This window comes from Sciurus carolinensis, chromosome 18 (genome assembly GCF_902686445.1).
Source record: "Sciurus carolinensis chromosome 18, mSciCar1.2, whole genome shotgun sequence".
NCBI classification, from domain to species: domain Eukaryota; kingdom Metazoa; phylum Chordata; class Mammalia; order Rodentia; family Sciuridae; genus Sciurus; species Sciurus carolinensis.
This window is the reverse complement of record NC_062230.1, coordinates 13,039,796-13,067,463: the sequence shown is the minus strand read 5'-3', so window position 1 is coordinate 13,067,463 and position 27,668 is coordinate 13,039,796. Positions and strand designations below refer to the sequence as shown.

At 42.2% G+C, this 27,668-nt stretch overlaps 2 protein-coding genes across 8 annotated transcripts in view; one reads left to right on the top strand and one right to left on the bottom strand.

Annotated features, from left to right (window-relative positions):
* Window positions 1–21,706, bottom strand: part of LOC124970134 (zinc finger protein 300-like) — a 68,151-nt gene extending 46,445 nt beyond the window's left edge. For 2 of the 4 annotated variants that reach the window (XM_047533241.1, XM_047533240.1), the window contains exons 1-2: window positions 21,511–21,706; window positions 20,920–20,992 (exon numbers count right to left, since the gene is read on the bottom strand). The gene's annotated coding sequence lies outside the window, so the exon portion shown is untranslated. Of the gene's footprint in view, window positions 1–5,000; window positions 5,037–6,946; window positions 7,008–20,919; window positions 20,993–21,510 lie in introns of those variants that run through there. The other 2 variants (XM_047533243.1, XM_047533242.1) reach the window with 2 other exon arrangements.
* A 2,842-nt stretch (window positions 21,707–24,548) lies between these two features.
* Rnf216 (ring finger protein 216) overlaps window positions 24,549–27,668 on the top strand; it is a 163,616-nt gene continuing 160,496 nt past the window's right edge. For 3 of the 4 annotated variants that reach the window (XM_047533010.1, XM_047533008.1, XM_047533011.1), the window contains exon 1: window positions 24,549–24,680. The gene's annotated coding sequence lies outside the window, so the exon portion shown is untranslated. Of the gene's footprint in view, window positions 24,681–25,715; window positions 26,099–27,668 lie in introns of those variants that run through there. The other variant, XM_047533009.1, reaches the window with a different exon arrangement.

The following is a 27,668-nucleotide window of genomic DNA, read 5'->3' as shown; positions in this document are numbered from 1 at the left end:
GGCCCTGCCTTTCAAAAGGGGCATCGAAGATCCGAACTATAGCACTGTGTACAAAAACAAAGATGGGAAATAGTTAAGATACGAATACACTGGGAGAAAGAAACAACTGGAAAGAAAATTTTAAAGTCAGAAAAGAGAGGAGAGATGTTGAAGGAAGGACCCTGGAGAAAAGAGAGCAGAGAAAACCCAGAAGGAAGGTGGAGGTGTTGTTCTCAAATGGAAGAGGCACCTTCTTTTCAAGGCAAAAGGGAGGGCCAGTGGCGGCTCCTCTAGAAACCAGTGGATAAACTTGGAGATGGAAATTCGAGAGAGCCTATGCAGGGAATCCCAATGCAGCCTTTCAACTGATATGAATTAGGTAATGGATGACATAAAGCATAGCACAGTGATCCTGAGACCCCAACTGAGTGGTGGCTTGGGAATTGCTGGGGCCTCACTCCACATTGTTGTAGGAGATTCTCAGCAGCCCAGGAAAGGAACAGTTTCAGGTTTTTCCCAGAGCTGGATGTGCTCAGTTAGCAGATGTACAAAGTCAGGCAGTGGCAGCCTTCCAAAGCCAGGAAGTCTCTGAAAAGCTGACTGGTCATTGAGACAGAGTCACCACTTTAGAATTGAGTGCAGCTGTGGCTTATGGTGTTTGGGGACTAGGGTGGAGGAGGACATTCCCAGAGGTAATGAGGGCACACCCCCAGCATATCAGACAGAAACAAAGCCTGAAACAACAGAGATAACAAGGATCCAGTAAAATGGGAGAATCGAAAATACTTCCTTTTGGAGATCTAGATGGCAGAATAGAGGAGGTCATGTTCCCGGCTTCTCTGTGAAGTGAAATCAAGAAAGCAGACAGGCTTTTTTTGTTCACCCACAAAAAAGGGGGGTGTACTTTACTGGAACCTAAAACTGGACATTCAAAGCAGATTGGGGACACAGGAGGTCGGATATGATAAAATAAGAAAAAAATCCCCAGTGGCAAGGCCACTTCCATAGCCAGGCTGGTACATCCAGCCAGAGAGGTCCCTCCATGAGCACAATAGAGGGATAAGGGAATTAAAGCAACCCACATTTTTGGGAGACCTGAGGCACATCTGGGACGGAACATTTAGAGATCAAGGACATTGTCCAACAAACGTGAAGGACGAGCTGCATGATATCCAAGTGTGGGGAAAGAAGCCGCCCTCTCTCCAGGTGGTGTAGGGAAAACAAAGGAAGGAACCATTTTGCAACTGCGGCATGGGGGCTGGCAAATGAGGAAGTCAATTCTTGGCAAACCTGAGTTTGTTCCCAAATACAGGCCCAGTAAACACATGCTGCAGGACATAGAGTGTGCTTAAGTGACCAGGAGAAAATCAGACATGGAGAGAGGTTTACACAGGGGACAAGTGGTAATGGAAACCCACCTGGCTCTGCCGCTCTCCCTCCAATCCAACTGCTTGCAGGACTGGCTGCGAGAGATGCATCTGGTCAGGAACTTGGAAGGGTGGGGCTGGGAGAAATTGTTTGGAGACTGAACCTGAGACCAGGAAACTTGGGGTCTGCAGGAAACGTAGGAGATCTGCAGAATTGCCTCCCCCAGGGAGTAGACCCCAGGGAAACCCTGGGGTAAAGTCCTCCAGCGTGGACTAGCAAGTACCAGGCACTGGAGGTGAGCTGATTTAAAATCTCCAGACCAACTGGCATTCAATGAAGAGCCTGGAGCCTGCCTCTGGGAATTACCTGGATTACCTCTCTCAGTCCAGCAGCCCAGAGGGTGGAGCATCCCACTCTAGAAGACCCCACCTAAAACGGCTGAGAAGAGAAGCTGAGAATATTTTGAACTCCAACAGAAAGAATTCTTTAACTTTGCATCAAGATTTTTAAAAATTCTTTTTCACTATTTAATTGTGACCTTAATGATACATGAACATTTATATAGTTTTCTATTTTTTTTTTCTTCTCATCTCTAGCATTTTTGAAGCCAATTATTAGACATGGAATAGTGTTTTTGTGAACTAGGATGTGTGGTTAGTATATTTAAGTTCTGTTTTGTATTCTTTTATTTTTATTTTTAATTTTAAACAATTTTTGCTTTATGTATATTTTTTCTCCTACCTATTTCCTTTGATTCTCTCTTTTCTTCTGCTAACAGCCTATTATTCTCTCTTTCACTATTCTTTTAATCTTTATTCTGTCTTCTCTCCTCCTTCTTCATAATCATCACATATATATCACTTCTGTTCTCTCCCTGTCCACCATTTGAAAATGTAAACCCTTTTGCAAACTTGTTGTTTTTATTATAGGTATAACTGATCATATCATTTCTGTTTATTGTGATAATTAACACTGTAGATGTCATAGTAGGAACTATTTGGTTTAATGCTGTAAATTGTTTACTTTGGTGTTTGCTATAATTTGTCTCCCCCTAAACAATGAGGAAATGGAAACCTTCAGGGACACTAAAGCCCACAGGGTAGAAACTCTACTGCCTCAGATCCATAACTGTTAGATAGTAGACACACAAAAAACATTAAAAAGCAAGGGAACAAATCACCCCAAGCAAACCAAGATACTCCAATAAGAGAATCCATCGATACCACAGTGGAAGAAATGTCAGAGAAGGAACAAACATAAACTGATCTGCAAAGTAAAGAATGATGTAAGAGAGCAAATACAGGTAGCAAAAGATCACGTCAATAAAGAGATAGAGATTCTGAGAAAAAAAATCCTTGAAATGAAGGAAACAATAACCCAAATTTAAAATTCAATACAAAGCTTCACCAACAGACTAGACCATTTGGAAGACAGACCTCAGGTAATGAAGACAAAATACATAACCTTGAAAAAGAGTTGACCACGGGGAGAAGATGTTAAGAAACCATGAACAGAACTTCCAAGAATTATGGAATAACATGAAAAGACCAAATTTAAGATTTATCAGGATAGATGAAGGCATGGAGATACAAACCAAAGGAATGCACAGTCTTTTCAAAGAAATAATATCAGAAAATTTCCCAAAGCTAAAGAATGAAATGGAAAATCAAATACAAGCAACTTACAAGACACTAAATGTGCAAAATTCCAACAGACCCACATTGAGTCACATTATAATGAAAATGCCTATCATACAGAATAAGGATAAAATTTTAAAGGCTTCCAGAGAAAAATATCAGATTATACATAGGGGAAACCAATTCAGATCTCAGCTGATTTCTCAACCCAGACCCTTAACACCAGGAGGTCCTAGAATAACATATACCAAGCTCCAAAAGAAAATGGATGCCAACAAAGAATTCTATTTTTCTAAATTAAGCTTCAGATTTTAAGATGAAGTAAAAACCTCCCATGATAAACAAAAATTAAAAGAATTCACAACCAGAAAGCCTGCACTTCAGAATATTCTCAACAAAATATTCCTTGAAGATGAAATGGAAAAAAAAGTAAAAACCAGTGAAGGGAGGAACTACACTAGGCATAGTCAATCAGAGGAGAAACTAATTCAAATTAAAAATAAACCAAAAGGACTGGAACAATTTTAGAAATAAACCAAAAGGACTGGAACAAAAAACATATCTCAATAATAACCTTGAACATTAATGACCTAAACTCATCAATCAAAAGACATAGACTGGCAGATTGGATTAAAAAACAATACCCAACAATATGCTGTCTCCAAGACAGCATATATATGTAGTACCATAGGCAATCTCTTAGATACCCCATTACAATTTTAATGCAAAAATTTAAAACAACAAATAATGCTAGGTATTTTTCATGTATTTATTTACCATTTGATTATCCTCTTCAATGAAATACCTGTTTATGTGTTTTGTTAATTTTTAATTGCATTATTTGCTGATCGTTGAGTTTTCCAGTCTTCGTATACTTTGTAAACAAGTATATATATTGCAAAAAATAAATAAATGAACAACAACAAAATACTCCCTTTCTTGGAAAGAAAGTGCACTCAGCTTATAGGAGCTTGCAAGATATGGCCTTTAAATATTTAAGAATTTTGAAAGCCAGTTAACATTGTTGAACTTGGCCATAGAAGACCAAGGATTGTTTGAAATCCTCAAACAACATAAATCATGGCTCATTTTTCTCCAGTGGAGAGCAGGCTATAAAACATTTACCAGAAAGCCACTATATTGTTGTCAAAGTTATCTCAGAAAGGAGGAAGTATGAACTTGTTAGAAGGTTCACAGATGAGCCTGACAGGAGAAGCCTCTGCCACCATGTGTCTGTCATAGCTGGGAAAAGCTTGGAACATATCCATCATGTCTCATAAGTGTGGCTGTGGGATGTGAAAGTACAAGTCTGTGCTTGGCACCTGCTAGCCCTCATGATGTCCATCCACCCAAAGTAAGGCTCAGAATGGGCATCCAGCAAGCAATTCAACATGATGGTGGATACCATCTCCAAGGGAAACTCAAGAGACCCCTGAGAATGAAGAACTGAAGAGTACTCATGGAACAGTTTCTACATGGATGTCCCAGCCTTGGCCACTACCAAACTTGGTCTATTCCTGCAGCACAAATTAATCAATCTTCTGCTGCAGCATTGACATCAACCCTGAATCTACTTGGGTCTGATATCGTGGCTCTGAGGTCCCTGACTCAAATTCTTCCTCTGATCCTATAGTTGGCTCTTCCCTAAAGTTTCCCCATTTTCTTGTTGGTTTCATTGGCCACCTCTTATAATAATTCTCTTCTCTGCCCTTGAGGGAAGATACTTTTTTCTTAACCCTGTGCTGGTACCCTTGACAAGTCATCCAGGCTCATCAAGGAAGGCAGAATGTTGCACATGAGGTATTCAGTCATTTATCATGACTGGGGTTCCAGGGTTCAAGCTCCCCATCTTGACAACATTTTCAAATTTTCAAATGATGATCACACTCAGTTTCTGAGGGTATTGGGTTTCACAGGAAGATAGACGAATGCAGGCTATATGAACAACGAAGTTATTGTTTCAAAAATTGGAATTTCTAGGGGCTGGGGTGATAGCTCAGCTGGTAGAGTGCTTACCTTGCAAGCACAAGGCCCTGAGTTCGATCCCCAGCACTGCAAAAAAAAAAAAAAAAAAAAAAAAAAAAATTGGAATTTCTGGTAGCGCACCTCAAATGAGTAACCAAATGGCATGACCCAACAAGTGGAGGGGAAGGAGGTAGTAGTAAAACTCAGGTAAGGACTGGCTGCCCCAGCCCCAGAAAGCAAGGGCATCAGCTACCTGTTGCTGTGAAAAAAAATCCCCAAAATTTAATTGCGTAAAACAACATTATTTTTTGTTTTATTTTTCATGATCTGAGGATTGACCATGTCATTGTTCTATTTCATGCAGTGTCAGGTGGGGCGCTGGGATGGTGACAAGGTCCAAATGGGTCAGTTTCATTTTTGACAATTGGTGCTGGTGGATGACTGAGAGCTGGCTGCTTGAGCTTCCTCACAGCATGGTATTCTGGTTTCAAGAGAGTAGTGATACAGGCAAGGGGAACCATGGATCTCCTATGGCCCAGTCTTGGAAGTTATACAATGTCACTTGTGCCACACTCTATTGGTCAAAACAGGTCACAGCCTAGATTCAAAGGGAGGAGGAATATGCTCTACCACTTGGCAGGGGAGCAGCAAATTTTCTTTGTAAAAGAGGCTGTGGAATGAGGAAATATTGCTATACACATCTTCAGAGATACCATCTACCACACCAAACATGCTGTCTAGATGAGAGGCCACCTACTGTGGGGCAGAACTAGTGTATATATGTGAGGCCAGGGACCTTACCAAGGAACAAAAGAACTGTAGTTTAAACTCCATCCAATTCTCCATCACTGCCTACCCTAAGTCCTACCTTTGGGACACTTATGAAGCTCAGAGTCCTCCAGGTTCACACTATAAGACACTTTGGGGCACTTGGGAGTTTGGAAGATTAGGTTTTGGTCCTGAGAGCCCAACCATCTACAAAGTTCACCTGGCCCTCTATCTGTGTAGATGCTGGTAACAGGAAATCTGCTGGGAAGCCCAACACTCAAGAATTTCTCCCAGTGGGTAACATAACTTAGCTAATTCCTTAGTGGTGGGTATCTTGGTTGTTTCCAATATGTCTCCATTTAAAGAAGATCACTAGAATTTCTGAAGAGAGGTTTGGGACTAATATCAGCTATTATTTAGGATATCAATAGGAAACAGCAAAACAAGCAAAATATGATCAAGCAAGAAAGGCTTATTAACAGAGACTATTTAGGGATTGGGTTGTGGCTCAGTGGTAGAGCGCTTTGCCTAGCATGTGTGAGGCACTGGGTTTGATTCTCAGCATTGCAGAAAAAGTGAATAAAAATAAAGGTCCATCAACATCTAAAAAATATTTTTTTTAAAAAAAGAAAGACTATTTAGAAAGATATAAGTGAGGAAAACCAAAAAAGATAATCACTACCAAGGGGTTAATTGCAATTGAGCTGTTCCCACCCCTAAACTGAACTGGGGCAAAAAGAAGGAGCAACTATCAGAACCTAAAAGAAAACAGTCATATAGAATCTACAATCTGGAGAGAAGTGACCTTTGATTGAGGAGCTCAGTCAACTGATGGTGATGTCACAAGGAAGAGAATCTGGGAAGGAAAAAATATCCTAACTTCATTCCTCTCCTTCCTACCATCTTGCACTGGGTTCCCCATTGGCCAAATGACACAGCGGTGTTCACAAGTTGGCCTCCTAGTGTAGAGAACAAAGTATAAAAAAGGTGGAGAGTGGATCCAGAGGGGCCAAGGGGAGGTATCCGGCACATGCAACACATAAAAGATGCAAATGTAAGCTTGGAATTGTGAAGTTTCATTAGATTAAATTCACACAGGGTTCCCACAGTGTTATCAGTTATCTATTGCAGCACAACAAATCGCCCCAGATCTTAATGGATTAAAGCCATGATGATGACTCTGCTCCTGATTCTGTGGGCTGGCAACATGTAAGGTTGAGATGACTCACCTTCTACTCCACATGGAGTTGGCTGGGCTCACCGTCAGGAGGGAGATCAACTGCAGTTGGGGCTCACAGGTCTGCTGGTGAGGACTGGCTGCTGGCTGGGTCTCTCTCTCCAAATGACCTCTCATCCTCCAGTAGGTCTTGAAAATAGCACAGTGTCCCTTCCACTGCATTTGAGTGGTCAAAGATAGTTACAAGGCAAAACCCCGGACTCAAGGGGTACAGGGAATAGCCTCTACATGTTTTGAAGAGGCATAGCAAAGTCACATTGTAAACTGCAAGATCATGGGGTAGGCATGGTTCATGGGGGGAGAGAGGTTCTTTTTAAGACAGTAATATTGCTACAATAATTTGTCCCCAATTCCTCAGCTTAGTTCTCACTAAGAGGAGTTCCTCCCCCACAGGCTCCAGTGCCCTCCTTATGACCCAACTAGGGCTTACATGTGTCAGCTGGACCAGGAATTGAAAAATGACATTTATTCCAGGTAGCTGAGAAATTAAATTAATTGAAGATAAACTTATTTGCAGTTAACTTTTTTTCTTTTACAAAATGTGGTACAGCCTAGTAGAATATGCAAAAGTAGCAATAACTCTTTGATCTCATGGTTGCTTTTTATTTCTTAAGACATCGAAGAACTATCAATATTTTTCACACTAGGATTTAAGCTGAAAATTCATTAAATATTTTACTATTATATCACTTGAAATGAGAATAATGAACTCACAAAGTAGCATATGTCTCAAAATTTTATGGATAATAACTATAAACAGAAAGCATTAGTGAGAAGAATGTCATTGGTTTTGCATTTCTTTCAAATCTCTTTAATATCAAGTTTAATAGGATACAGTTGCCTCATATTTGCTTGTGAATTCTGTTTGGTTGAAGTTACAAAGAAATATAACTTTGCATATATAAAAACATAGCTTCATAAATATGTGATTGGAAAAAGAAAAGGAATTTTAACAGTCTTAAATTGAGTATACTCTCCTCTAATACGCACTCAAATGTGTCAAGAGAAAATTTTTTAAAGATTAGTCTCAAGAAGTAAGCAGAAATCTTATAATTTCAGAACTCTGTTTTACTAATGTCCATGGGTCTGTCTGGCCTTTTTTTTTTTTTTTTTTTTAACTGAATCTGTCACTAGAGGAGGTTTGAGGACTCCCCAGAGAGGGGGAACTCACCTCAGGATGAGTGGCATTCTTGACAAATGTGACAGAAATGAATTTCAGGGTGTGCTACTTAGAGACACAGAAACTTATTTAGGAAAGTAAAGATGTATTTAAGGGAGAATGGTGGCCATCAAGAGAGTGAGCAACATACTTTTGGGGCCCAGGCTCTTTTTTTAAAGGAAACTTGATGAGGTATGGACTTGGGAAGGTATGTGGGGATGACATCAGGCTGGTGATCACAAGACCACCTATGGTGGCCTGATTGTCTGCAGGATCCTTAGGCTAATGTAGTCTCCATTATCTGATCAGTCCACAATATTGGAAATTACCCTAGATTATAGGTTTCTTAAAATCTTATCTCTCTCTGCTTAATCTATGTATTAAGTGGGATAATAGCATACAAGGTAATTTTCATAAGTGTGTTAACTTAATGGCAACTCTACGATCTACAGATTTCTCAGAAATTTGGAAGTGACGGGTCAGGGAAGAAAGGTCTGCAGAACTTCAGATTAAAATTTCCTAGTCTTCCTTTTTGTCTCCTACCTGTTTTGTTTTTTTTTTTTCTTCCATCCTATCTCAGATCTTTTACATGTTCATGATTTTGTACCATCAGGCATTGGTCATTTAAAAAGTATTGGTTCACTGATTTTTGTAGCTAAAGGAAAAAACCTAACACTCATTACGTCTGACATCAAATGTGTCTTCCCCCGCCCACATACACCCCGCTCCAAGTAAATGTGCAGTTCTCTGTGGACCCCCTGGAATGGCCTACCATTCAATTCAGTTCAATTCAAATGGTACGTATGTGGAATTAGCATCAGCTCAGTCCACATGACCAACCCACTTCAAAGACCATTGTGAGTCCAAACTTCCTGTACTTTTGACCCACCAGCTATAAATTGAGAGTTCTTATGATTCCCCCTCTTTAAGGTAATCTGCTAGATTGGCTCACAGAACTCAGAGAAGCTTTTGATTTCCATTTACTCATTGGTTATAAAGTGATCAAACTCGGGAAGAGTCAGGAGGAAGAGATACATAGGGCAGAGGAAGGGGGATAGGACTTCTGTGCCACCCTCTCAGCACCCCCACATGGTCACCAACCCAAAAGCTCTTTAAACCTTATTAGTTTGTTATATTTTTTAGTGGGGGCTTCATTGCTAAAACATGATTCATTAAATCTCTGACAGTTGACCCTCCCTGACATTCAGCCCCGATCCTCCCAGGCTTTCCAAGTCACCTGGTTCACATAACCTCAGGTGTGATTGAAAAGGGGGTTTGTTGTGGATAACAAAAGAAGATATTTCTTTCATCTTAATTTCTCCAGAGCTGGAGATAAATGTCTTATAACAAAAGATAATCCTATCATTCACATCACTCAGGAAATTACAAGTGTTTTAGGGGCTCTGGTCAGGACCAAAGACCAAAATATATATTTCTTATTATATCACAAGATCACAGCAGCTTTTTGAAACGTTGACACATTTCATAAAATATCAGGAAATCACATTCATTACTATCACCACCCATCTCATCAGCCAAGTTTTTAAGTAATGGGAAACTGTCAAGCTCACAGGGCAGACATAAATCTTCTCAAATTCTAATCTTCTCTTGAAAGCTCAAATGTTATCATTGGCAGCAAATACGCAGTTATTTCCCTTGAAGTGATAGTTTCACTTTGTTCAATTTTGAGAAATGTCTGCAAAGTACCCGAGTCTGAATTGTCGTAGTTTATCATGGCCAGTCATTCTTTCTAGAACTGTGTCCTACAAGGAAAGGGAACAGTTTCACCTATGGCTCAGACAACTGTGCCAGGGCTTTTCCTGAAGTCAACCATTGTGTTTTGTGTGTACTTCCCATCTCAGCACTTAGCATAAGGAGACGACATGCACCTGAGGACCTGGGTTTAATACAATGAATGAATTTTGCTGCTTATTGAAGTCCATTATTAAATGAAACCCTGCAAGTGCATGGTGGGAAAAACACAGTGACTCTTGGTTTGGTGTCACTGTCATGGTTAGTGCTAAGGCACCAGCAGTGTTACCCAGCATTGCTTTGCACTAATAGTGAAAATGTCAACACAGTGAAAAGTGAAAATAACATAAACTAGCCAGAATGATTATGAAAATACTTTTGACCTCATAGACTTCGTGAAACACTCTCGGGGATCCCCAGGGATATTCAGACCACACTTTTGAAGACCAGTACCTTACAACGAGAATGATTGATTACATGCAGCTCCAAGGGGTGAATTTAAAATAAATATGTCAAGTGAAAGATGCCAGGCAAAGGATTATATGTTGTGTGAGTCCTTTGGTGGGTTTCAGGACACACTACCCCAACATGTGGCACCTTAACAATTAAAAAAAAGTTAATTGTTGAAGGACTTTTATTTTACTTATCCATTTTTCTGTGGTGCTGAGAATCTAACCCAGTGCCTCACCATGCCAGGCAAGCACTCTATCACTGAGCCACAACCCCAGCCCTGGTTCCTTGATATTTGAGAAAACACTAGAAGCAGAGCTCACCTTTCCCCTTTCTCCCCTAAAGCAGTTCACAAGAACTTTCTATAAGAGGAGCTCCCCTTATACCTAAGGAAAGGTGTCAAAGACATGGAGGCACTAGGAAGATTCTGAGCAAACAGGCCTGGATGTACTTCCCGTTTGTTGCCTTTAGATCACACACCCTTTTGTCTTTTGATCACATTTCTCCCCAACTGTCCCCTCTTCATCACACCTAAGCATAAAAACACACCAGTTTACCTATTTCTTTGGGTCATTTCTGAAGGCTTAATGCCATGTAAAACTAACTAAATTCCTAGGGGATTTTTCTGATCACTTTGTCCTATTACAGGGGCCATGAAACTAGTGACTCATCTATGGTTTAAAAAATAAAACAGCTAAGGTGTATGTGGGGCAGACATCTCCAACTCAGGATGCCCCAGAGGGGCTTGTGGTCTTTACCTCCCAGATGGGAGCTCCATCTGTGCCCTAGTTCCATGAAAATGGCAGCCCCATATCTCTCGTTCCCCAAGTTAGAACATTCATCCCCTTTGCTAGCTACGCAAAGCCCTTAGAATCCCACTTAGGAAATGGCTGGTGACCCCAAGGCAGCATAACAAATATGCACTGCGGGTGCCTTATAGGGATCTTGCACTGAATTAGCCTCCACTCCCCCCACATTCTTGCTTGTGGTTCTCAAGAATAGCCACAGAATGTTCTGGAATGCAACATCTGATCAAAATTGCCTGGATTCTATTCCAGATCTTCCAAGATCAGAATGTCTACTACAAGACTTTAGCCCAGTGACGCTCATCATCCCTGGGGTATAAAACCCAGGGCAGGCACTTTCTGGAGTCCTAGGTTTCTACTGTCCTTAGTTACCTATGTATATGTAAAAAGGTTGCTTCACTTGACTTCTTATGTGCAAGTGTTCTGTCTCACCAGACTTGTACAAGTGATAGAAAACTGGCACAGTCCAAGGTGCTGTGGGTGAGGAGTTTAAAGTTCTCTCCTGGGATTGCTATAGATGCAAAGTGACCTTGTTTCACACCCAGGTAGAAGCATCCCTGAACATCTACCTCATCTCTCTGGATTTCTGCCCTCTTCGGGATCTCAGCCCAGCAATGACTCTATCTTATCTCTTTGATGACTTTAAGAGAATGTTTTATTTTTGTGAAGTTCAGATTATTGTCTTCCTCTTCAGTGGAAGGCTTGCCCGAATACCTCTGCTGTTATTAAATGGAGTTCTCTTAAGGAAGTCTACACACCTCCACTGGCTTCTTAACCTTCCATGGCACATCCAGATTCACCTTCCAGTTTGCACCTGGAATAAAGTCCAAATTTCTTAGCCTGCTGCTTGAAGCCTTTTCCAACTTGGTTCTGGTCTTTTCTCTTCTCTTGCTTACCGTCTCCAGCCTCCATTTTTCTCCCCACTTCTACTTCAGCAGCTTACAGATCTTCTGCATGCCACGTCCCTTCTTATCCTCAAGCCTTTGCTTTTGGGCATCCTTCTCACGCTCTTTCACCCTCTGTCCTTGTTCCTCCAGCCCAATCTCTTTACCCAATACGATGCTGCTCATCTTTCAAGAATTTGCTCAAGGGCAGCCTCACTCTGTGCAGAGCATCGCCAGGTATAACTAATCACCACTTTCTCAGTGTCCCCTCAATCTCATGCTATATAATATACTGATGCTAATATTTTTGATATCATGCACTACAGTGTTTACTAACAAAGCTTTTCCTATTTTAATATCTTTTCATTTGATTAGCACTGCTACTTGCCTCTAATAGTTTGCTAGGGCTGCCATAACAAAGTACCACCAACTGGGTGGTTCCAATTCCAAGATCAAGGTGTCAGCAGGGTTAATTTCTTCCAAGCCCTCTTTCTCTGGCTTGCAGATGGCCATCTTCTCCCTGTGATCTCACACGGTCAACCCTCTGTGTGTCCTCATCTTCTCTTCTTAAAGACATTGGTCCTATTGGATTAGGATCTACTTTAACAACCTCATAGAAACTTAATCACCTCTTTAAAAACCCTGTCTCCGAATACTATCACAATCACTGTGGTTTACGGGTTCAACAAACAAACATTTTGAGATCACGACTCAGCCCCTAAACTGCCCTACTAAGAATTTGACACCAAGGTTATTATGACATTATTCCCACAACAATGAGAAGCAGGATGTTAAATACAAGCAAAAGTGTAAAGAAAACTCTTTCAACATCTCTGAGGTCCCTTGCTGGCTCTCAAGGATCATGGTGACTGTTCTGTAGAGCTTCTTATAGACAGGCAGAGCCTCTGGACTCCAGGTTCACAATTGTTGTCTTGAAAAAGCAGTTCACTATCCTAGTGACCAAACGGGAATCTTTCTGTCAAAGCTCATTGAGTACCAGTATAGAGGCTTCTGTCCTTCGGGTTTCCTCTTCATCGTCCATTATACCAGGAGTTGATGAGCAGTAAAATTTCCAGGATCACAGTCAGAATATTAAACCCCTAGGCCCTCTCTTAACCCCTCCGTCTGCTAGCTGATAGTATGTGTAAAGATTGCTACTTTAATTCTTTCTCTCTTTTTTTTTTTTTTTTTCAGTTCTGGGGATTGAACCCAGGGGTGCTCTAGCACTGAGCTACATCCCCGGTCCTTTTTATTATTTTATTTTTGGAACAAGGTCTCCAAAGTTGCTGAGGCTGGCCTCAAACTTGTGATTCTCCTGCCTCAGGCTCTCGAGGTGCTGGGAACAGGTGTGTGCCATTGTGTCCAGTACATCTCAAGTTCTTCATCTTTTTTTTTTTTTTTTTAACTTCCTGACCTTGAGTCCAGGATAATCAGGAGTTTAGGTGTCTGACGGGATTGTGTGTAACTGACGGATCTCAGTGCAAGGTTGAAGCTTCAAATTTTGCTAACATCTCTTGGGTATGTTGGTTAACTCAGGGGCTTGAGCATGCCCTGGTTCAACTCCACAGTGGAAACCACTAAGCAGCTGGCATTATCTTGTCCCTGGAAGGGGATACAGGACCAGACCCTGCACTCCAGGGACACAACCTGTCTGAGGACCCAATTTCCAACTCATTTGTTTTTTCAGAGCTCAATCAGGAACTCTCAGTCAGATCTTACACAAGCATCTCTTTGAGTGGTTGGCAGCTTTCTTACTTTTACTATATTCATTTAATAAATATTTATTAACTGTTTTCCATATTTCAGGCATTGTGCTGGGCACTCGGGGAATAGCAGAGAGAAAAGAGGAAAAGGGAAAAAAAAATCAGATCCAGTCCTTGTCCTCACGTGTTGTACCACTGGAGAAGAGAGGGTTAATTGAATAATCACACTAATCGTATGTGATTACCAACTGTAAATGGGCTATGAAGGAAGGTGTCAAAGGGAAACTGACCTAGCCCAAACTGTCAGAGAAGGTTTCCGTGAGAACAATAGCATTTGATCTTATGGCTGAATGACAAACAGGCAGAGTAGGTACTCAAGGTGCATGCCTCTGTGGGATAGCTCAGGAAACCCTGCACGGTGCTGCCCACACACTGGCCGAGAAGTTGAAGTCAACATCAAATTTGAAGTAATTAAAGTGGATGCAAAATTATTTCCACAATGCAGACAATTAAGTATGTTGTTGTAGGCAATGGTACCCTTGGCAAAACATGCCTCCTGATATCCTACACGACAAACAAATTTCCATCTGAATATGTATCGACTGTTTTTGGCAACTAGGCAGTCATGGTTTTGATTGGTAGAGTGTCACAGACTTGGATTTTTTAATGCCGCAGAGCAAGAGGATTATGAGAGATTACAACTGCTGATTTAGCCACAGACAGATGTATTTCTAGTCCATTTTTCGGTGATCTCTCTCCACCCTTATTTGAAAATGTGAAAGAAAAGTGGGTGCCTGAAATAACTTACCACTGGCCAAAAAACTCCTTTCTTGCTCGTTGGGAACTAAATTGATCTGAGACAACCCCTCTACTATGGAGTAACTTGCCAAGAACAAAGAGAAGCCTATCACTCCAGAGCCCGACCTATGATCTGAAAGCTGTCAAATACGTGGAGTGTTCTGCACTCACACAGCAAGGTCTAAAGAATGTGTTTGATGAAGCAATATTGGCTGCCCTGAAGCCTTCAGAATCAAAGAAGAGCCGCAGGTGTGTGCTGCTATGAACACCTCTCCAGAGTCCTTTCTGCACAGCTGGCGTCAGCATCATGCTAAAAGCAATGTTTAAATCAAACTGAAGATTAAAAATTGAAATTTGTTTCTGCAGTAACGACAGAAGTCCTGCATCTACCCACAAGCACTAATGTAAGACAAGGCCCATAGGTATGTTCCCCCCATACTCGTTTTTTTTTTTTTAATAATTCTGTAGGTGTTGATGGACCTTTATTTTATTCATTTTATTTATATGTGGTGCTGAGAATCAAACCCAGTGCCTCACACATGCCAGGCAAGTACTCTACCACTGAGCCACAACTCTAGCCCCATACTAGTTATTTTTGTGTATTGTCAGAAAGTGATCGGTAGTAGTTTTTATTTTGTTGTTTCAAAAAAAACTATTGGGGATGTTGTTGATGTTTAAAAGTAAGGCATGCTTGTGATGACTTTGTGACAGACTAATCTGTTGGAACTGTTCACTGGTTCCAACCTGGAGAGTAATCTGGGATATCTTTCTCCTTCTTCTCCTTCTCCTTCTTTTTGGGGAAGGAGGGGACTGTATGTGGGGTTTGTTTTTTAGTCTTATTTTTTTAATTCATTAACAAGTGGTCAGCCCTTAGGTGAGGAGGACAGATTGATTCCACATTCCACTTCCTCGATATTCCCCACCCGGTGCTCTTAGGAAGCAGTATTGTAAATGCCTCATTTAATAATATACTCCTTTTTGAAAGTTGCCTTTTTTCTCCACCCTTGAGTGGAGAGTTAAGTATCTGATGAAGCTCATGAAGGTTGATGGCAGCCATCTTGCTCCTCTTTTCTAGGATGCCACCCTATATGTGACTTTCAAGGAAATTCGTTTGCCATTTGCTGGTTTTGGAAAGGATGTCAGGGATTAATTTCTAACTTCTTTCACTGATTAATGAAGAAAAGTAGTGCACCTTTTGAAACACACCAAATGAATTGAGTTCGTAATTAAAGAATAATTTTTCACTGTCAGTCATTGTCTTATATACTTAGCACAGATTTGCAACTCAGTGTGTGGTGTTCCTGGAACCCTGCTGCAGACCTTGCACGTAGAGAAACTGTGAGAGGTGATGCTGGAAGGGATCCTTTCAGCGGAGGATGTAGACCTGCTTCATTAAGGAGCTGGGGTGGGTAGGGTAGGGAGAATACTCACCAACACAAGGACCAGTCAGGAGAATCCCTTTATTTCTGTTTTGCATATGAGGAGTCCCTAGCCCGGTGAGATTCTTTGGTGTAATGAAAATCGTGGGAAAGGTCTTGTGGAGACTCTTCATAAGTGTTAATAGGGATTTTGCAGCTTATTTTGGTCGCAATTTCCAGTTTTCAAAAAAGTTTAGATAATCTTTTCCACATTCCCCTAATCCTAAATTTTGCAGATTCAGTAGTGTTGAATCAATGGTTTCTCTGTCTCAATTATAGGTATATGCATTCTTTTACATGTATGAAGCAAACAAAGACCCTTCAAAACAAACCAACGAACAACAATGACAAAAAAAGAGTAGGTATTCAAACATCTGATTCTTCCTCTTCCCTAAGCTTCCTGTTTTAAATTTGGACATCATATTAGTCTTTTTTGCACCTACTACAATGACATATCTGAGGCAGGCTAACTTTACAAAGAAATGAGGTTTATTTGGCTCACAGCTTTGGAGGCTGGAAGTCCAAACTGCATGGCACAGGCTTTGTAAGGGACCTCTTTTGGCTACATCACCTCATGGCAGATGGCAATGGCAGGAGCACATGTTAGAGGAAGAAATCACACTGCCAAACAGAAAACTAGAGGAACAGAGCGGGGCCAGGCTCAGATTTTTATAACAACTCTCAGAACTAACCAGGGTACCAGAGGAAATTTCTTAATCCCTTCCCAGGGCACACCTCCAAATAATCTAAAGACCTCCCACTAGCCCCACCTATTAAAGGGCTCACCACCTCCCCATAATATCACCCTAGGGACCAAGCTCCCAACACATAAAACTTTATGGAGACACACTTAAACCATATTCAAGACGTGGCAGATGCAGACAGAGGTGGAAAAGGCAGAAGAAAAAGTGATGAGTGAGTACAATAGAAACTGGGGACCAGAATTAGAAAACCTCCTGGGCATTAGACCAGAATCTGACATTGACAGCTGTATGATCATGACATCCTGCTTGCCTTCTGTTTTCCACCCACTTGTAACACTTTGAGATTGGATCAGCACAGGGTTTTTCCAAAGCAGGTATATCTACCACTATCATATCTAACTGATGCATGTCTGCATTTTAGTGGTGGTCTATTTTAATGTGAATGCAAATAATGCAAGTACCAAGTAAAATTCTTGATTTCAAAAACAAGAGTGCTCCCTATGAGGTTAAGGTAGCTGAGCTGATTCTTCCATTCCCTGTGCTGGTGGAAGAGTAGGGATGAGTATCATCCTCCCGACAAGGAGCAGCTACAAAACTGAATGGACACATGAAACTACAGTTTCAGACAATGGGCAGCACACAGAGTAGGACTGGAGCCAGACAAGCAAACAGACGAGGAGGGGCATACCATCTCCACAGCTTCCTGCCTGGAAGCAATTTCCGGACTAGAGGCACAAAGAGGGAAAACCTAATCAGAGCCCAGAAGTCTTACTGAGTGAAGTATATAGAGATTAGCATTCAAGGAGGCTGGGGCAGCTGGAAGGTACAGGACATTGATTCTGGAAAGGCCAGAGTTGTAGAGTTTACATTACACGTGGAAGTAAAAGCACAAAAAAAAAAAAAAAAAAAAAAAAAAAGAGAAAAGAAAAGAAAAAAAGAAGCAGGGGGTGTGGAAGTATATTCTTATAAGGGTCTCAGCTTATACATAAAGTAGTATAACATAGCTTGAAAATGAGTTGTCATAAGGAAAAGCTTTGTGTTACAAATCCTAGTGAAATCATTAAAATGTTAATACAAAGAGTAATAGTTAATAAGTTGATAGTAGAGATAAAATGGAAATCTCAAAATTAATTAAATCCAAGGAAGACAGGAAAAGAGCTGAGAAGGCACAAAGAATAGGAGGGATCAAATAGAAAACAAATAGTAAGATTGTAGGCTTAGACCCAACCATATCAATTACTTATATTAAATCAAAATGGTCTAAACATTTTAATTAAATGACAGAGATTGTGAGATTTCATAAAAATGCAAGACCCAGCAATGTGCGTATCGACAAGTCTACAATTACAGTTGGAGACTTTAAGACTCCTCTCTCAATAATTGCCAAAACAAGGGAACAAAAAAATTCAGTAAGAATGTAGAAGGTTTGAATTGGCTGATGGATAGAGAACACTCACTGAAGAATAGCACAATACATGTTCTTTCCAAATGTACATGAACAATTCACTAAAATAGACCAGATGCTTGGCTACATAACAAGTCTCCCTAATTTTCTCAAGGTGACAGCAGAGTGTGTTCTCTGGCCACAAAGGAATTAAATTAGAAATCAATAAGAGAAAGCTCTCTAGAAAACTCTCTAAATAATAAGAAAATTAAGAACACATTCTAAAGAATTATGTGATCAACCAAGAAATCAAAAAGGAAATAAGAAAATGTTTTGTATCAAATGGAAATTAAATACATATACATATTATATATATATATATATATATATATATATATAAATTAAAAACGTCTGCTCTTCAAAAGACACCATTGAGAAAATAAAAAGGTTCCACTTTATGCTTTGAATATAACCCCTGCTGCTCTGCCACTGGAACTTATTTTTAATATGGACATGTTTCTTTTTCTTCCTCTCTCCCCTCTCCTCCCTAATCTAACATTATTACCTTTCCTCCCCATCCTAGGCAGAGTCATCTGTCCTGAGTACACACCCACCATTGGAAAGAAGCAATCCAGACTTTGGGGATGGTACCAGAAGATCTCAGAAATGACTCTCCCAAAGAACAAGTGAATTACGACTCCAACAGAGAACACGTGGAATGTAGATTTTGAGTCACCTCTTTAAAAGTCCCCAATCCTGCTGATGGGCAGAATCACAGTCTCTGGGACAGAAGACCCCTATGTTTCTCCTTTACTAGCAAAGCAATAAATCTTTTTCCTTTGAGAGAGAGAGAGAGAGAGAGAGAGAGAGAGAGAGAGAGAGAGAGAGAGGGAGAGAATAAAAAGGTAAGAAAATTAAAAGGCTTGCAGGTATAGTTCAGTGGTAGAGTACTTGCTTAGCATGTGTGAGGCCCTGGGTTCCATCCCCCGTACTGCAAAAAAAAAAAAAAAAAAAAAAAAAACAGACTGAGAGAAAATATACACACCACTAAGAACTTATGCTACAGAGAAAGCAATTCTACTCCAAAGTGTCAGAAAGCAGGTAGTGGTTGCCCAGCACTGATGATGGGAGTGGTATAGGGACTAGGAAGGAACGCTGGGAATATTTTGGGATGATGGATATGATCTCTATCTTAATTATGATGGTGGTTATGTATGTTTATGAATTTGTCAAAACTGATAGAAAGGTACACTTCATCTAGGTGCCATGTACTGTATATAAATTGTACCTCAATAACATTGATTTTTTTTCTTTTTTTATAAATAATGGGCTAGAATGGCAGGAAATTGCTGCTTCTGAAAGCAGCCCAAGTTCAGGAATAATTTCCTCCATGACAAGACCAGCACAGCTTCATCTAGATAAAGCTGATAGCAATGCTCACAGCTCTTGGGAACAGAACAACAACGTACAAATTGGGAATAATGTTAGTTCCCCATTACTGTGATTTTATAAATCAGATACACATTAAGTGTGATCAGAGAATGAAATCAAATAGCACTATGGTGACTCATCTAGGTGTGTAAATGACAGGCACCAGTCTCTGGCAAGCTCAGGGGTATACCTTCTGCTATAACTGTAGCCACACAGATGATAGGGATTTTATATATGGCATTTCCATGCTTCAACCCAGGAAAACAGCAAGACATCACTTGTTGACAGTAGGTTAATCTGCAAGTTAGATGTCATTGGTCCTTTCTGGTTCCTGGTGCTTGTTAACATTAATATAAAACAACAGCCACAGCAAAAGACCCTATTGACATAAAACTTCATCTTCACTGAAAAACATGGAGACTGATCACAGACTATTTCATTCTTCCCACAGAGAAGCTTATTCCCACTGGGCAAGGTGTCACACACCTGTAATCGCAGCATCTGAGGCAGGAGGGTAGCTATGAAGGGATTTTCTTACTTTAAGAGCAGTTGAGGGCCTGGGGTTTTAGCTCAGTGGTAGGGTGCTTGCCTTGCACGCACAAGGCCCTCGGTTCAACCCCCACCACCACAAAAAAAAAAAAAGTAATTGAGGGGCTGGGGTTGTAGCTCAAGGAGAGAGTGCTTGTTTCACTTGCGTGAGGCATTGGGTTTGATACTCAGCACCACATAAATAAATAAATAAAAGGTATTGTGTCCATCTACAACAAAAAAAATTTAATTAAAAAAAGTGTTCTCAAAAAAGCAGTTGACACATTTGGAAATGAGGAATGATTATAAATTTTTCTAAATCCAGTAAATTACTTTCACTGAATATTTTTATGGTTACTCTCTACTTATGGAAAGCTGGACTTATTCTTTCAGAAGGGGAATAAGTTTCTTCTGGAGATAAATGAATTTTAATGAAAAACAAGCCAATCTGGGCAACAATATTACTAATAGTACATCCATGCCTCAAGTTTAGGAAAGCTTGGCCTCCTTGAGCTCTAGTGCTTTGCTCTTCTGAGATGGAAGGTGTGGACTTAGCTGTGGCATCTAGATAAGGTAGAGTAGGGTCAGTCTTATCTCCTATGTGACTTGAACATGTCACTTGTCCATCAAGCCCACCTAATCCCTACAACACTTTCTGACCCTCATCTATGGGTCCTTCTGTGCTTCCCCTAACTGCTCTGTGTGAATTTTGGTGCACAAATTTGTGAGTACAGAGCATACAACTCGCCTAATTCCTTAGGACTCAATTTAACCTCTTTTCTTGAGCTCCCAATACACAGAGGAATCCAAGTCTAAATCCCAGGCCATTGAGTGACCTCTGCACCTGCTTTTTCCCCTAGGATATATCTATATTATGCCAGGTGTGGGTAGCACAAAGTGGTAGAGGATATCTGGTACTCAAGACACCTGCCCATAATAGCATCTTACCTGAGTTCAATAATGATTTCCTCCATAGCAAGAACAACACAGCTTCATCTAAATCCTAGAGGGCCTGAGCAGCCTGGAAATGAAAGGGAGTTAATAAATCACCTTCCAGTTCATGATACAACTTGATTATTCTCTTCAAACTTACATGTTTTTGAAAAAATTCAACTTTTTTTTTCTTTTTTTCACAGTGCTGGGGATTGAACCCAGGACCTTGATGCTTATGAGGCAAGCACGCTACCAACTGAGCTATATCCCCAGCCCTAAAAAAAATTCAACTTTAAAAAAAAGAAATCCTCACATCTGTTCCTCCTCTCTAATAGATGAGCCTTCTTACTTCACTGAAACATGGCTCTCACTCTCAGGGCATCACTTCCTGTATCTCTCCTTAGTGGTCATTTTCTCTTCTGTGTAAGCCATGCCAGGTCTCACTGTCCTGGAGGAGGGACACTGATGGCTGCATCCAGACTATTGTTCCTCCCACTTTATTTAAAACAATGCAATACCTTTATTTTATTTATTTATTCATGTGGTGCTGAGTATCGAACCCAGTGTCTCACGCATGTGAGCAAAAACAACAATAATGGCAATTACCTGAAACCTGGGAAGCATTTGCCAGCAGACTCTACCACCCTCCTTCTCATGCATCTCTCTGTTGTTCTGCTATGGTCTGAATGTGTTCTCCAGAAGTTCATGTGTTAGAGACTTCATTCCTGAATTCCCATGTTAATGGTATTCGGACATGGGTCTTTGGGAGATAATTAGGCTTAGATAAGGTCATGAGGGTGGGAGCCCAGGGGGTCCCCTGATAGCATTAGTGGCTCTGTAAGAAGAGGAAGAAAGACCCAAGTTAGTGCATTTGCTCTGTCTCACCACGCAGTGGCCTCCACCATATTATGAGGCAGCAACAATGCCCACACCAGATACCAAGCACATGCCAGAATCATGATTTTGGATTTCAGAACTGTGAGCCAAACAAACTCTTCTCTTTACAAATTACCCAGCCTGTGATATTCTGTCCTAGTAACTTATAACCTGTCTTGTTGCCCTCCCTGCCTTCATTTTTGACATTTTTCATGATAAGTTAATATCTTTTTAAAAAATATTCTTAGTTGTAGATGGACACAACACCTTTATTTTATTTATTTATTTTTTACGTGATGCTAAGGATTGAACCCAGTGCCTCATGCATGATAGGCAAGCACTCTGCCACTGAGCTGCAACCCCAGCCCATGATAAATTAACATCTTCTTAAATGATCCATCCACACCCAGGTCTCTTAGTATCTTGGTCCCTCCCTTCAGTGATCTGGACTTCCCCTCCCTCCATCAGGCATATCCACCAGAGGCCCAAAACAGTGGGTCTGCTCATAGTCACCCACTCATAATGACACCCTATACTCCATCATTATCAACATCTGCACCCTCTCCAAAATTTCAGTTTCAAACTTCTCTACCTGCCTTATGTCTCTCCAGATCCCTTCCTTTGCATTGAGCAGATGGTTGGAGAAAGACCCTGCCCTTGTTGCCTGGCCTTAAATTTATGATCACAAAACTCCAGGCTCAGCATGTTGACTACATTCTGCTAGTCATTTCACCCTCCACTCTTCCACCCCAAAGTTTCAAAACACTCTCCTTGGCTTTACTCTCAGCTAAGGTCCCTCCTTGTTTCACTGAGATCCAGTTCCATTGTTCTGAGTCTCTGAGCAGCAGCCAGCACCACCACTTACTTCCTTCTCCATGGAACATTGTCATTGGCTTCTAGAATACCACGACTCTTTTGGTTCTTCTCCTCCTTCTCAGCATCCCCCTCCTTAGATCCTGGGTTCAACCCTCAGCTACCCTCTGTCTACATTTATTTCCTAGGTGTAAACATAACCAGTCACATAGCTTTATATATTATCTATATGTCAGTGACACCCAATTTTTAAAAATATTTTTGAGTTTCTTAATTGACACGTAGTGATTATAAACATAGAACATATATATATATTATATATATATTAGGGTGCAATGTGACGTGTCAATATATGTATACATGTAATGAACAGAAGATCAGGGTCATTTATATATCCATTCCCTCAGACGTTTATCAATTTTCTTGTTGGAATTATTTAAAATCCTCTCTACTAGCTATTTTGAAATACACAATTGTTGTAAACCATAGTTACCGAAATGTGCTATAGAATATTAGAAGTTATTCCTCTTATTCAGATGCACCCTCTACCTGTTAACCATCCTCTCTCCATCTTTCCCATCCTCTCACCCTTCTCAGCCTCTGGAAACCACTATTCTACTCTCTGTATGTGGGAGATCAATTATTTTAGCTTCTATGTTTATGTGAGAACATGCAGTATTTTTACCCCAACTAAAATCCCTGGCCTCTAAATATATCTAATTGCCTACTTGAAGGTCTACTTGGCAATTAACATGTCCAAAACATGCTCACTTCAACCTACTCTGAACAGAATATGTTTCTCCCACATTTTTACACATCATTGTGAGTGGAACCACCATTCAGCCAGTTGCACAAACCAAAAACCATGTGATCATCTTTGACTCCTTTCTTTTTCATCCTTCCTCTGCTCCATCCCAGTTCGTCTCTTCTTTACTTAAAAAAAATAAAATAAAAAATCCCTAATCTGACATCTCACCTCCTCCCTGATAATATTGGTCCAAGTCACATAGACTTTTGCACTTAGAGACTTCTGCAGTAGCTTCCTAATTGACTTTCCTGCCCATTCCTGCTTCTCTGTAAAGCTTCTACTATCGTGTGTACCTTTTCAAATAGCAACCAAAATGATCTTTGGAAAACAAGGTGAGTAACTCAGATCCCTGCTCCCAACCTTCCAGTAGCTTTCCACCACACTTAGAATCAAATCCACAAAAGCATTTATGACTGGGTGGCTGCCACCTCACCAACCCCATTCTCTACACCCGCATCCGACTCACTGCGCTGCCCTCATATTAGCATTCTTGCTCTTTTCCATATTCCCAAATGAGGGCTTTTGCCTTTTCTATCCTCTCTGCTTAAAGTGATCCTCCAAAGGTAACCTGGCTCCTTCCTTTCCTTACCTTTTCGGCCTCAACGTCTTCTCTGCAGGAAATGCTTTTCCTGACTGCTTTCTACCCCTTTCTTGGCTTTGTTTCCCCCCCACCCCCCACCCCAGCTGTATTTTTCCCAGAACACACCCTGCCTGAGCCAGGATTTTAGTTGATTATTAACTTACTAATTAAAATGTAAGTTTTGTGAGAACAGGGGCCCTTTTTACCTCATTATCCCCAATTCCTAGAACAGAGCCTGGCGCACAGGATGCTCTTAAGATATGTGTACAAAGGCAAAGGGGGTATATGTTGGGGGTTCAAATAAGTGGACAGCTAGTCGATTTCTACGGCCACCCCCCTCTACCCTTTTAAACTGTAAGGAGATGGAGACCCCTCGTAGGCTTTTGTCCTCCCGCCTGATGGGGGAGTCAAGTCTCCGCAGCACTGAAGAGGATGGAGGAGCGGCTAAGCGGCCCTCTCTATGGTCTCCCTCCCCGGTCCCTCCTCCCCGGCACCCGGCTTGCCTCTATGGTTCTTCCTGTCGCTAGTCGGGAGGGGGCGCTGTGCGCAGGCGCGAGGTGACGCCGCGTAGGGGCCGGAAGGAGCGCAGCGGCGGCCTCGGCGGCGGCGACGGAGCTGTCGGCGGCCGCTCGAAGTGACTGAACGCCGCGGTGCGGAGGCCGCCTAGCCCGCCTCGCGAGCCGGCTGGTTGAGTGGCGAGTAAGTGTCGGCCGCGGGCGCGCGCGGGATCTTCGGCAGCTCTGTGAGGCGAGCGGCCTCCCAGCCCGGCGCCTCCGCTAAGCCCCGGGTGGGGGCGGGGGCAGGCGCTGAGGGCGCGGGGCCGAGTGGGGGGCGCGGGCCCGGGGTGGGCGGCGAGGCGCGGGTGGCGGAGCCGCCGCCGCCGCCGCCCCTTGGGGAAGTTTCGCGAGCCGGCCCCTCGGTCTGCTGCGCAAAGCAACCACTTGAGAGACCGAGTCTCCTCCGTTGGCCCCTCACGGCCTCTCCCGGGCCCCAGGCCCCCGCGGCAAGTGGTGTCCGTGCTCCGACCGCGGCCTGGAGAAGCGAGAGGAGAGGGACTGTCACTTTGAACTCCGGCCGCGGTGGGCGGCGGGGGAAGGCCGCCGTTCGCAGTCTGGAAGCAAGTTGGCGCCGGATGCCCAGCGCTTGTGAGGATAGGGCTCGTGTGTCCGAGCCCGGTGCAGCGAGCGAGGAGAGCGCTAGCGCCGCCAGCCTTCCCACGGAGTCCCGCACGTGCCCGGCGGGCGACGAGGCCGGCGTGGGAGGTGGCCCCTGATCCGTCCGCGTCGAAAGCTGGCCCTTGTCCCCGATGCCAATCCAATAAGGAGGACACGGTTTTGAGAAAAAGGAAAACGGTTAATTGCTTTGCTAGCAAAGGAGAAGCACAGGGGACCCCTGTTCCAAAGACTTGTGATTTTGCCTATCAGCAGGAACAGGGGGCTTTTAAAGCGGTGACTCAAAGGCTGCATTCCACATGTTCTCTGTCTGGAGTTGTAATTCACTTGTTAATTTGGGAGAGTCCTTTCTGAGATCTTCTGGTACCATCCCCAAAGTCTGGATTGCTTTCCTATGTTGGGTGTGTGCTCAGGGACAGATGACTGCCTAGGATGGGGAGGAAAGGTAATCCTGTTTCCTGTGAGATCAGGAAGGAGCAGGGAGAGAGGAAGAGAAAGTCCATGTTTAAAAAAAAAAAGTTGCAGTGGCAGAGCAGCAAGGGTTATGTTCAAAATATGAAGTGGACCACTATTGCACTTCCACCCATGATCCGGAACCCTGAGCAACTTCGGGCACGTGCCCAACCTCCCTGCATGCAGGGTGCCGGCTGCAGGTGAAGGACCCTGTAAACCATTCCTCCTTTGAGATAAATGGCTTGGTAGCAGTTGACCTGGATATGTGGATCCTGCGAAGAGACGACGCTTTACCTTGTGAGCAAAAATGACCTAAACGGGAGCAGACCTGAACAGATCGGCAATGCCTTTTATTAAGCACAAGAGTCAATCAGTCACACGTCGGAGGAGTGCATTTTCAGGGTAGAAAATGGCGGGGGATGCAGCAAAGGTCAGAGTTTTATAGTGTGTTGGCAAGACCAGGTTATGGGAGGAGACAAGTACTTTTGGCAGGTAGGTGAATTTTGGCTAAATCATAGCAGGAAAAATTTTGGAAGCCGCAGGCAGAGAATCCTTGAACAACCAAAGAAATGATTATAGATAAGGGAAATTGTACATGCTCAGGGCCTATGTCCTTCTTGGGGTACATGATTTTCTGCATCCTTTATTCCAGACTCTGAATAAGGGATAATGAATAGGGGCATTGGTATCACATGGGACTGCTTCCTGCAGAGAAGGGGCAAAGTTGGGGTGGGGGGAATCACCTTTCAGAACCCTAGAAGAGGTTACAGAGACTCTGGCTGTTGAGGCTGAAAGGGGGTGTATATTGAAGAGGTTTCAGGATCACTGAAGGCAGTCTTTTGCTATGGTGGTTTCAGGGAATTCGATCCTGATGGCAGGAGAAAAATAGCTTTGATGTGTTCCTGGGAAGCAGTTTGAGCCAAACGGGTCGCTTTACTAAGAAGTTGTCTTTGTATGAAGTTAAGAATACAAGGAAGAAAGGTGGTTATGAGGAAGATGAATATTAAAGGAGATATAAGGGGGAGTAACTAGGAAGTCCACCATCCCAGATCCCCCAATGAGGACCCCCCAGGAATCAGCCAGTTCTCCCCTCTTGTTCCAGGTGGTCCTGAAGCTGCTTCACTTTATCTTCTGCCAATCCCGATTGGTTTACCTAGAAACAGCATTCTTCCCCAGGAAGAGACAAAGGCCACTGCGTTCAGCCGTGAGGAGATCAAAGCCTTGCTGATTTTGCAGCACAATAGATGCCAAAGAGTCCAGTTGATTTTGTAGGGTTGATATTGAGTTGGCGATCTGTTGGATGTCTTCAGTAACCTGTTCTGATAGCTTTTTATAATAATGAATTGAAATTTCCAGACCCCTGTTCCTGTGTCAATCCTAAGGGATATGCCTAGTTCTACAAGTAAGAGAGTAATTTGGAGGGCTCTCTTATATCTGGTGTATGCTGTTACTGGGATGGGTAGGCTTTTGTTGTTAGGTAGAATATCAGTTTGAGAGGTAAAGAACACTAACATACAAAGAGTGGTCCAGTTTCTTGGCAGGCAAGAGTAAATGTGAGTCCCACATAGAAAGGAAGTTGTGGAATTGAGGTAGGGCACCAAGGCATGGAGTTTGGATTGAGCTGTTGAATATTGTTGCATTTCACTTCGTGAAGATGATGAACTGGTATTATATTGTATTTTGGCTTAATACATTGGGGGGCGGTTTGAAACAATTCGACCCCCATTGAGTTTTGGCCTAGTGTTTGAGGAATTCGTGATTGACTTAGTCCAGATATGTTCATAGTATCTGGCAAAGTATCAAAGGGGACCATGCTGCAAACAGAATGAGGAATCTTGGGCTAAGTGTGGGTTGATGAGTTTTAGAGGTTGATCAGTTAGGTTGATAAGCGTGTTAATTTGGGGATCCAAAGTATATGACCTCATAGGATCAGGGAGGTGCAAGAAAGTTCTGGTAGGATAGAAATGTGTCTGCATTATCTGTGGTATTTGGGGTCTAAGAATGGTTCGTGAGGCCTGATCTTGGACCCCAACCCCATCGGGCATACCAAGGTGGGTATGGT